The 12,564-nt window shown below is 39.8% G+C and overlaps 1 protein-coding gene across 1 annotated transcript in view; it reads right to left on the bottom strand.

Annotated features, from left to right (window-relative positions):
• Positions 1-12,290, bottom strand: part of PCIF1 (phosphorylated CTD interacting factor 1) — a 797,200-nt gene extending 784,910 nt beyond the window's left edge. The window contains exon 1 of the mRNA XM_044090229.1: positions 11,972-12,290. The gene's annotated coding sequence lies outside the window, so the exon portion shown is untranslated. The remainder of the gene's footprint in view (positions 1-11,971) is intronic.
• Positions 12,291-12,564: the final 274 nt, after the last annotated feature.

The following is a 12,564-nucleotide window of genomic DNA, read 5'->3' as shown; positions in this document are numbered from 1 at the left end:
CCGCATGGAGGAGTTAGATATGGAATTCAGGATAGCAAGCTGTGAGGCAATCTTTTCCTGAGCCCCAGCAGCAGAAGGATCCTGGACTACTTCACCCAGTTCCTTGAGAATATCTCGTTGAAGTCTGGTGAAGTGACAAAGGTAATTCAGCGAACGCATAGCAAAGGTCGCTGAAGAAAACATCCGCTTTCCATACCTGTCCATGGTCCTAGAATCCTTGTTAGGAGGATGGACAGGTACTGAAGGATCCGCCAGCTCCTTCTTAGTGGCCGCCGCCACCACCATAGCATCCACAGAGACACCTTTGGAAAGGAACTGTTTATCCGACGGGGCCGTAATGAACTTGGATGGTCTTCTGGGGACAGGTTCCACAGAATCTGGAGCCGCCCATGCCTTCCGAGCCACTACCTGCATAAGTGGGTCAAAAGGCGGATATTGACTAGAGTATCTATGGTATTACATTGGGATGAAATGGCTAGGCTTGAAAATTACCTCTGGATCGATAGCCTAGTAACCTCCTATGATCCTACGATTTGATCTGTGATCTACTTTTCAGAGATGGACAGCAGCAGCTGAGAAGGACTTTTAAAGCAAGTCTAGGCAGAATTAAAGTGGGATATGATAGACTATTGTCTTCTTGGAGGAAAAACAAAGGGCATGCCTAACTTGTGGTCAGAGATCATTAATAACAACAGTAAAAAGCTTTTAACTGATGGTGACGTTATTTGTTACTGCAGCAATGTGGATTTTAAAGGACAGCCTGAGGTCTAGTGTTAGGCTCAGATACCTTTTATAAGTTGTCAAAGTTGGTTAAGGTTAAAAGCTTGCTCTCAGCCAACTTGTGGGGAGCAGCAAATAACATGATAAGATGTTTGCGGTATTAAGGATATCAGTTGAAGAAGAGCAACTGATTAGGAAATCTTTTGCAGTTCCTTTTGAATATGGGCAAAGGATAGACCTGAATTGTATAAAATTAACTAACCGGGAAAAAAAGAAAAAAGACAAACAACAACATGAAAATGACAATGTCATTTTATAAATAAAGGAAATAAAACGAGACCTAGTACTGCCTCATGAAGGGACATCAGATGCCAACATTTCTCCTTTCACCACTACACTATCTGACTGAACCTTGAATGTTCTGTTAGTAAAGAATTACTGAATACAAATATTGTGATTTGTCCAAAATCTTGGGTTGAATTTGGAAGTTGGCATGTATGTAAATATATATGATGTTCTAATGTGTTGCTTCCACTCGTCATAACAGCTTATGTAACTATAACTAAAACTAATCTTTAGCGCTCAGAATGAGTTGATGGGATTGTAAAATACCCAGGAATTAAATGCAGCACTAAAGACCTTCCTGTAAATGTTCAACACTTTAAAACACCTTAGGGTAAAGCAGGACCCCACTCTTTTCAAAGGGCATCAAGCACAAAAGCTAAACTGATAACAGCTTGGGACCCTGCTGGAAAATGTTCCATTTATTTAGAAACAAGGGAAGCCACTGGCAAGGCTGTTGTCAGTTGGAATACTCTTTTTCCCGGCTACCCTCACCTCTCAGTGGAGGTTATATTATTCTTTGGAGGACTGTCTGATCGCACTACATGGAAGACTATTTAATTTTATTTTTGAACCAAAGCCCCCCCTTACCAGTCAGGAAGCTCAATACCAAGGAAGAATTCTACAAATTGAGGTGAACTGTCAATGACATTACCTCACTTAACTGACCATGAAACAACTATACAGAGCAGTAGCATAGCTAGGGGGTGGGGTAAAAGTGGGAACTCTGCCAAGTGCAAAGTGTTGGGTGGGGCATGATCAGCCGATCCCAATCTCTCTCTTTAGTACAATACTGCATTTGCAGTCAGATCTGAGCACTGTGTGTGGCAGTGCCTGCAAGCAGTTTGCTACAGTTTAAAAGTAAAAGTAAAAAAAAAAGTCATTTAACTAAAACATGAGAGCTGTAGCACTCCATACAGGCAGGGAATGAACTGTAACAACTGTTTACTACAGTTTAAAAGAAGATATTTGTTTAATGAAATACGTTGAATGAGGGTTGGATGCAGGGCACAGAAATGGGACCTGAATGGCTTGGGCAGGAGGGAGGGGGGCATATCACACATTTGGCTACCTAGTTGGTGTGCCAGTAGGACCATCCATGTTTTGCTCTTCAATGGAAGACCTGGGGGGGTAGATCTAACTGTAATAAGTCAATCACTTACAATGTAGCGATCAGCTTATTAGAGTGAAGTGCTAACTTTTTTCACTGAACTAAGGCTGCGGGGCACTGGTTCATAGTACCAGAGTGCTATTTGAACCAGATACACTTGTGATACAGAGAAAAGAATGACCATGCTTGTTCTGTTCTAACACCTGTGCAGAATGAAATTCTTCCATCTCTGAGAAGGTTGGGAAGACTAGATGATATGAAATGATGCATACCCAATTACAGTTGTCAAAGTCCAACTCACAGCTCTCCCACCCAATGTATTTTCAAGCGAGTTATGATACCTACCTATTCATTGTCTCCATTAATATGTTACAAGTATTAAGATTTGTGATCTCAGGAAATCCCATCTAACCTTGCCTGCGTATTGTGCATAAGACTGTTAATCATCAAACATTCATATTTGAAAGTTCATATGGCATTTTCTGTTGCTTACATATGGTGTGCTGGATTAGTCCACTGACTATTTTAGCAGACATGCATATGCCTACAAAAAACAGGACTAAATGTGCATCAAGGAGTAAGCAGTCCTTAGCTACACTGTTCTCAACTCAGTTATGTGACTGCATTTTAACAGTTTAATTTTCCAGCTGTTCATGAAAAGCTCTTTTAAGATTAAGACAAATTAAAGTTAGGAGACTTGCTGTGAGAAAAATTACTGAAGATTAAGTGATTTTAAAGGATAAGGACAAGAGGTTGGACAACTGCAGAGTTCCTGATTTACCTGAAAAGTAGGTTGAGACACAGGGAAATTCCCTGAAATCAAAGATGCAAAGAGATCACTTTAATTATTTTACATTAGCTATACCAACTTTCTTTTAACTGGCAAAGTGCATGAAACAACTAGAAAGAGAGAGACAGAAAGCGAACAATATGACACTTTCACAATTGTAGTGTAGAGGAGATGAGAAATATAAGTAGATAAAAGCTTATGGTCATATCAAATATACTGAAAAGCAGTTTGCAAGTGTGATGCCCATGCCCTGGCCCAGCAATCAAGGAGCCTCAATCCTCACCACTAACACCAGTGAGGGGCGTCTCATATAGGAGTAAAGGATAACCAATACACACAGCAAAGTGTAATTTCCCTTAAGAGCACACAGAGATCACAAGTCAGTCTGGGGCTGGTCGCTCCCTTGCTCCCCAGTTCCCCAATAAGACTACCCACTAGCACAGCTATAGGGTCCAGATCTCAGCCAGCTGGGCAAGCTAAAATCTCCAGCATCCTCTCTGTCCAACCAGTGCTTCATGTCCCTGCCCAAGTAGCTGACAAGCACACACTTTGAGATAAGAGCTTATACAACCACACAGACACTCCTGGGGAAGGCTGACACAGGTTCTCAAACTGTGCCCCTTTTACCCAGACTATGCGGTAGAAATCACTGCCACCACCCAGCTAATATTTATCAGCTACTCAAAGGCCCTTAAAAGGGTGTTCAATTATTACTGTGCAATATTATTATCCAATTGGTAGTATCACTGAACAGTCAAGGCTTATTAGAGTGACTTGGTACAGTAATCACTATAAATATGCAATGTATTCTAGAGCTTAAATTATCTCTACACAAAACAGCCACAGTTGAAAGGTTTTAAAATATTTAATAATAAATAATAAAAACACAAGACAATACTTCTTACTACACAGTGCTAGTCAAGAGTTCAGAGATCACAGAGAAATACTTAAAATAATTCCGTAGTACAGTTCTGACATCACAGAAAAACACAGTCTAATCTTTCTAGTTTCTAGCTATCTCCAAGAGAAAACACAAATCTAAGATAAACTTACTTATAGAGCAAGACAGTGCTGTGAGTTGGATGGGCAAGACAAAAATGCTTAAAGCTCTCTGATTCTCTCTGTTTTTAAAATCACATTCCTGATTCCCATTACATCATTCTTCACACTTCCCTGTGTTCCCAGGCTAACAAACTACATTTACATTCTTAACATCTCCTTGTGTTATCTTGCAGCTGGTCAGGAAGCAGAGCAATAAAAATACATTTGCATGTTTAAATCTAGCAATTTAACTCTTGGTTAAAACAACAAAAAGAATGTCTTCATCTAGACAGGCTGGAGCTGACTTTAGATCAAAGGGTCACAACATGCTTCCTTACAGCAGATTGCACTGTTACATTTTTTTTTCAGTTCCACGTGTAACTCTATGTTACAAGCTTATGGTTTACATTAATATTTACAAATGACAGAATTATCTATAAAATTCTATCTGGCTAGGCCGGGAGCCTTCACAGCAAGTTTAGAGGATAAATCTTAAAGACAAAGCCTCAGGGTGATTGGAATGTCAGAGGGTGGGATGATTTGACTGAAGTTTTTAAAACAAAGAAAATGAGGTCCTGGATTGGCTTTTCCATAAAGACATTAAGAATTGAGACAGACTTTCAGCTATGTTATCAGCTTTGGAAAGGACCATAGAAAAAACATAAGTAATGCTGGTACCACTTTTATTTTAGTATAAGAAAGAATGGATACTCTAGCAAAACTGGAGGCTTGGCAAAATATTTGTTTATCACAAATTATTTTAACAAACTGTTATGCAAAGGTTGCAACTTTATGAGGCTGTAATGGAATATTTCTAGAAACTTACCTTGACAAAACTGTTTTCCCTGAATGGGTTGAAAATGTTCACAAATTTGGAATCTGTTGCTGGTGGTGTTTGCAGTTTTTACTTTGGAGTGGACTGTGATTTAGAAAGACAAGACAATTGCTTTTCGGACTCTTATCTTGTGACTCCCAAATGCTTAAAGGGAATTACAACTCAGACACTAATGATAAGATGAGAAGTCACAGGTTCATATGCAAGTACTAGGCTGGCTGCCCTTGCGGCCCATTTTAAACCAGCCAAATTTCCCTTTTGGAGCTTAAATTTTGTTTGGTGTTAAGATTAGTCTTGCCCATCCCATTGTTGATCATTATATATTACCCTTAGTGAAAATAACTGGGATCATGCCACAGATAATTTCAGGGAATCCATGTGCAGGATTACAACATTCAGGAGTGGAGTTTCTTGTTTATGCTCCTAGCATTGATCAGTAACACCATGATATTTTCTTTTTCTTGTTTCGCTATGTTGCTAAGTTTATCAGGTTGGTATTGCCTACAAAAGGCACTACTGGGGGGGGGTGTGTGTGTAGACAATGTCTTTGCCAACAATCAAAACCCTATACGGCAGAGAAGCAAACCATCCCTGAAGAAGCAGTGTGGTCTGTCAATCATATCCTCCCAGGCTGACAAACACTGCCCCCCCCCCCCCTTTGAATTCCACCAAAAGTAAGTAAATTACTGAAGTCAATTATTTTTTTGTTCATACTGTGGCAATATCTTTGGAGAAGGCAGACTGCTGCTCAATGCTACGCTTATACCTGCCTGGGACAAGAGCTCTATGTCTCTCTTTATCTTCATATTGTCCAGGGAGATACATCTCAAGTCAATTAACACTTACATGTACTATGACAGAGTCACACTGGTACCTTTTGTCCAAAGGCTTGAGTTTGTGTCCGATATGATGGATCCTGGCACCAGAAAAGCAACTGTCATTCTTTCCTTGTTCAGCCTGGTAAGAGGTATTGCTGTATGTCTTACAATGAGCCACCTATAACTAGAATGTCTGGTTGGGAAGATGCCTGCCTTACTGGCTCAGCATCTGTGACTCTGGGAGTCCTTGTACTATGTCAGGAGGTAGGATGCTTTGTGCCACTATTACATTTTGGCGGTCTCTGAGGTTATTATATTTTGGCAGTCTGTGAGGTTTAGGCGAGTTAATCTTTAGAACTTCAGTATATGACAGATTATGTGTATTGTGATAGCCTTGGTGAGGTGTGTGGTGCACTGCTGGCATTTCTGATGTCCAAGTTTACTGTGTGTGTGAGAGCTTTTGCCTCTAAGAACATTACATATGTACATCTCTCACACATACTTTGTCATACTGTTTGAGAAATCAATGATCAAACAGGATGAAATAACCCTTACACTGTTTCAAGATATCCATCTTAGTCAAACTGGCTACAAACATTATGGGGAAGTGTTGGTCCATAGTTTGGAAAGGAATGAATCAAGGGGAGGGGGCAAGGGTGACTATACCTGCTTGGAGTTTGATTTGTTTAGAATAATGTACAATACAAACTGGGGGAGTATGATGTAAAGAGAAACTTAATCCTCTAAATGTCTGCCTCTATACAGTGCAGTTAGGGGCACAATAATGGGACAGGTAGCACCACACTTAATTATCTTATTTAAAACACAGACAAAAAGCAACAAAAAGCTCAAAAGAGCATACCAACCAATAACAAGACACATGAATTCAGCCTGTGTAGCAATTAAGGCCCACAACCACAGTAGCAACCCTTTTCTGCCACCACATGGAACTAGTAAACCGATTATAGTAAAAACTTACAAATTTAGCATTAAAACCAGTGCACACAGTACCCACACACTCGACATTAAGCAATTTTATCAAATGTCACTTAGCCTGATGAATAGTCTATGGGGAGAGACTCTGCGAAATGATATTTATGTACTTTTGTCCAACAGCCAATAAACAACGTGAGTGAGGGAATTATGTTGTCAAATTATCACAAGGGGTGGGCAACAACAGATAAAGTGTAAGAACAAGAACACACATACAACAGGGTGGGTAAGAATGATAACAGACACACAGCTCAGAGCTGACTGACCTGGAACTGCCTTAATGCGAATACAAGCTCTGAACTAGCCTGACATACACTCACTACGCAAGAAAGAAACCAGGGTTCAATAACAAAAGTTAGTTCACTTCAATAGCAAAATGCAGTGCAACTATGTACTGAAATTAACACTAAAGGTCTAAAGACATTCACTAAAGCAGATACAGGTTGTTAAAATGAACTTCAAAACAGATCAACAAATGAAACATCTTTACTTCATATTTTCTTCTTCTGGCTTTTCCTGGTTAGGGGTTACCACAGCGGATCATCTGTCCGCTCATGATTGGCAGTGGTGTTTTACAGTGTCGAGTTGCCAGCCCAGCACCCAACCTTCCACAGAAGGCACACAAATGCACACACTCACACCTAGGACCAATTTTACAGTAGCCAATCTACCTACTGCATGTCTTTGGAATGTGAGAGGAAACCAGAGCATCCGGAGGAAACCCATGCGACCACAAGGAGGACATGCAGACTCCGCTCAGAAGGCACCACAGCCGAGAACATATTTTATCATTGGTTAAAATCTCCGCCAGGAAGGTGTTTCTTTTGTTATCTGTGTTTATAGCTATCCAGGTGGATTTAATTATTTTGGCAAACATGTTAATATTGACAATTTAATTATATGCTTTAAACTACTCAGAGGATACCAAGATCCTCCAAGAGAGCCTGCCTCAAACAAACAGCTGGTGTCAAACCATGGACTAAAACTAAATGTCAAGAAGAGTATACTACTCTTGTGACTATCCCATTAGCAGCACACCCCTTAAAAATTGATCCTGTAGTTATGGATCTGGGAACCTACATCAATAATGAACAACGATGAACTGTCCTTTGATCACCATGTATCCACTGTTGTAAGGAAGACCTTTTTATTAGACAGCTTATATCTAATGGTGCTGCATCCAGCTCTAGGGTTACTTTGCTGTACTCAGCACACAGCACACTGATCATTAAGTATAATACTCCGATTCTGTATGTACCTGTTCAAATATTTGTCATAAATGAAACACACAACACCCTCTCTCACTAAAAAAAGGCCTAAATTGTAAAAACTACATAGACAATCTCAAAGCCGTGTCCTTCTTCTCAGTATCACACAAGGTACTAGCCGGTGATCTCTGCCTTGCGTAAACAGCTTTAGCAGACCTTATTCTGTCCGAACTATTACACATTCGCAAGTCAAATGGCATCATGAACACCTGCTTAAGGGATCTCAATCTCTTTTGCAAAATAAATAGAACATGTTGGAGGGACAGGACTGTATTGCAGAGACTACTGCTTCAGTGAAAACAGTCTTCCACTCCACATAAAGCAAAGTACTTTTACTCTATTCAAACATAAATTGAATGAATGGATGGCTAACTGCAAATTCACCCTGGTTCCAACATATAACTGTTTTGCTCATCTCTGAGCTATATGCATGCAAAACATAAGGCTGAAAATTATCATGGGAATATAAGGCAAAGCTTCTTAAGATCATCACAGATCAATAGCCTAGTAAGTATCTATGAATCTATGCTGTTAAATTATTGGGTTCCCCACTGCCTGACAAGTTGTGGGGTATCCGTTATGTAGTACTGTGGTAAGTTTTGTAAAGATGAGTGACAAGAGGTAGCTGTCATGTGTGATTGTGGGTTTCCATCATACCTGTTCAATACGATTTTCTTTCAAAACTTTTTAAGTGACATGATAGTGAATGCCAAATCTGCAGGATAAAAGTCTCTACTGCTGGTCAAGATCGAATCTATTTAATTTTCCCCCCTTATCTATACTTCAGACACCGCAACAGTGACATTAACATTGCAGTATTATCAATCAATGGCATGTGCTGTTACTGTGCTTTTGGGGTTTATTTGCCAGTGGAGTCAAGAGAGAACTGAGTAAAAGAAATTCCTAGAATTCCTAGATCTGAGTTTGTGAATTTATAGGATTATGGTTTACTTCCCACAGCTGAAGAAGTAATTTCAAAATCTGTATGTGAGTTACATTATGTGGTAAAATGTGCTCTTTAAACAGCTTGTGGTTAACCTACGAGTCACAATGAGTTGGACAATCTAGAATATTAAGACCTACTAAGTTATTAAGACCTTGGCTGGGACGATCAGAGATGTTTTACTTGCCGAACTTGCATCGTACTGCAATTAGAATAGAATCCAGTAATGTCTAGGTAATTTGGTGGCCAAACACTGAAAACCGAGGGTAGTAATCATTAACCTTACCCTGGCCTTTGACCTAGTTGGCCACTCCACAAACAAGTCCATCCTACTTGGCACAAAGAAAATACTCACTAAAGCCAATAGCCCTCTCCATACCAAAGACCTAGACAACAACCTAGTTGAATCCACCACATAATTTAGATACCGTGGCATTTGGCTTAAACAGTCCATCAACTTTCAAGACCACATTCAGAAAGTCAGATAGAGTCAATTACCTCCTGTACTGGGCCCACACAACCTGCTTGGGAAGCCTGAAGCAAAGGTATGCTGCTAACAACTAGAATACTGCCTACCCCTATTCACCATTGTTTTACAAAGAAACACTACTACCTTACAATCTACTTCTACAACAATCTGTTTTAGCACTGGCTCCTCACTGCAATGCATTGGAAAAGGCAAACTGGATTTCCATTCAAGAAGCAAATTTCCTTCCTGACTACATTCTTTTCAAACTCCTGCACCAAGACACACAACCTCTTCTAACAATGAGACTAAGTACATTCATCCCACACTTCAATTTACGAAGCCAAACATTCACTAATGGCCCTAATCTCATAACCCCATCAACTAAACTTAATTCCACAAACCACGGCTTATCTGCTCGTCCCTAAACTGCGGCAATCCTTGCCACCTGATCTTATCAAAGTCAATAAACAGTTAGGGGAACAGTTAAAAAAATTCCTAATTGAACAATTTAAGCGCAAGTCAAATCATAGGCTATCACTACTACATTAATTGCAGTAATTCTTGGCTGCTTAGTCTCTATAACTCTCCAGTGCTCGCAATCTTCCCTATCCACTCCTCACTCTACATCTAATATCCATCTCTCTCGTTATTAGCGCTTCTTCTGTAGCTAGGGTTACACCTGTCCCACTTTGCGAGGGACAGTCCCTCTTTAGGCACTTGTGTCCTGTGAAAAAAATCAAAAAACAGCAAATGTCCTGAGATTTCAGGACAAAAATATTTCCTAAGTTTTCTTTAATAGTTACTTACATAAAACAGTTATTGTATATATGAAACTTCTATATGTTATGTGATGTAGCATAAGCAATTCAAATGTTACTAGAATAAGCTTTTATTTGTGCAAAAAAGTAAAGTTCTGTACTACGCATGGCTGTAGGTATGTTTTGTCCTGGAAAATCTAACATTTCTACAGAACATGTCCCACTTTGAGCATTTGAAAAGGTGGCAACCCTATCTGTAGCTCAGCCTGTTTAGTATTCTATAACTTCTACCCTTCACTGCTAACGTTCTTTCATCTGTAAATGCCATGTCCATTCCTTCGGTGACGCTACTTTTATTAACACCTATATTATGCATTATATACTCTGATCCCACTTCCTTTTAAATTTCTCTGTAACCGTGTTTTTTTTTTTTTTATCTCTGTTATGTCACTATACCGTATCATTCAGTTACAACTTTAATATTACTTTACTGGTGTTTCTATGATCTTCACCGGGGATAAGTCTGAAAAATTCGCCATATCTGATTAGTGCCCTACCCGACTAGACAAAACAAAATTAAACATTAATAGATGGGGGAAATGGTAACAGGAGGCATGCCAGTACTTGTTTACGGAGTTTACTGGTGGAAAATTGAACGGAAACTTGGAGGGCGTACTTTGACGACTCAAGCATGTCACTTTATAAAAGATAATTAAGTTTATAAAATTAAGCTTAAAAAGACGTCAGAATTTAAATGCACCAGGTCCAGATTTGCAAAGGTCGCTGAACTTGATTTTACATGTTCATATTACTTGCATCGAAGCTTTTAATAAGAATCGAGAAATTATATAACACATACGTTCAACTGTCCAGATTTTCGCAGAATGCGCAGATTTTTGCTTCATACGTTTATGTCCCTCGTAATGGTTTTCTGGATTTTTTTTGTAGTAAATCAGTGAGGACTGAAATCATTAAGTAATGACAGACTCTTCACATAGTTCAGAAAATGCACAACACAAAGCCCTTTATTCTAACAACTTTCAAAGTTTGTAACATTAGCATTTAAAGTTTGCCCCTATTTTTGTGGCTTTGTCCTTTTTTTTTTTTTTTTACTTAGAGGGTGAGAGCCACGATAAAGCAAAAACTAAAACATAACATAAAATTACACTATCACATCTTGGTTTTATAATCCAAGTAATAACATTCATCGTAAAAAATATAACAAATAATATACACTATAAAATACGACTATTAGGCTTTATTACGTCACTCCAATTAACTTTGTGGTAATTTTACCACTATATACCACAGAACGAAACCAGCATTTTAGTACTCACAGCCCCTCCTGGGCACATACTTAAGAACCAATGACAGAAGTAATGATAGCAAGACCGTGCGCTTGCGCGTACAACTCCCGCCCAGGGAGAACCAGAGCTAGATGCATTCTCAACTCTGCAAGAGAGCAGATTAGGAGCTCAAGCGATCAACAGGACAACGCGAGTAGGCTCTGGAGGGGCGGGACCGCAGCCAGCAAACTTCAACAACAAAGCGCAGACAAATCACAGAGCAGCCTATGTGGCCACAGATGGCTAAACTGTTTTGCACTACTAAATGTGGTTAACTTTTAACCATGTGTGTACGTTCTACGGGCTTTAACACGTTTCTAAGCAGAAGGAAGGCAACGCTTGTAGCTGTTGGTGGGTAACAGTTCAAAATGGCGCGCTCGTGGGAGCTTTACCTCTTACTACACTGTTAGCAGAACACCAGCTTATTTTAGAAGCGGAACCGGGTAAGTTTCACTTCCGGTTAGCCGCCGGGATTCTCGAATTACTGCGCCGTGGGCTCGTGTGTTTTAAAGGCGCCGCACTAGCGTAAATCCTTACCTTTGGCAACAATATTGAGGACCCGAATATAGGTTCCACTCGACTCAATCCTGTCCCGCCTCCTCCTCTCCCTCCCCACCGCTGCCGCCATCTTGTATTCGGAGCGCGGCCCTAGCGATTGCGCTTGCGCTACTGTAGTATGATGTCATTGGCCGCTTGTCCAAACCAGTCGCCATTGAGAGTGTGGCGTTCTGTTTGTAGACAATACCTTGACTGTTTCAAGGCCTTCTGTAGGCCTTTTATGGGCTAAGCACGTAGTTGGTAATCAGGATCTGAAAATTTGTTTTTTATTCTTTAAGCATGCCAGTCTGTAACACACTGAAATAAACCAGCAGAAGCTGTTAAAGTCTTAGCGTGAAGTAGCAGTGTAAATTCCTGATATGTATAATCTTATAGTAAGCGTTAGAAATTCTGAAATTCAAAAATATTTTACTTGTGTGTGTGGTTTTTTTTTGTTTGTTTGTTTTAGATGGTGTTCGAGGCAGAACTCTTTAAAACTAAATCTCTTCTGTTGGTGAATCTTTGCTACAGATATTCGTGTGTTGCTGTAGAATCTTGAGATGGAGAGGAGTAGCTCCTATGATGTCATTTGC

The sequence above is a fragment of the Protopterus annectens genome, chromosome 12.part0, assembly GCF_019279795.1.
Source record: "Protopterus annectens isolate FY-2018-M chromosome 12.part0, PAN1.0, whole genome shotgun sequence".
NCBI lineage: Eukaryota > Metazoa > Chordata > Ceratodontiformes > Protopteridae > Protopterus > Protopterus annectens.
This window is presented reverse-complemented; position numbering and strand designations above follow the sequence as displayed.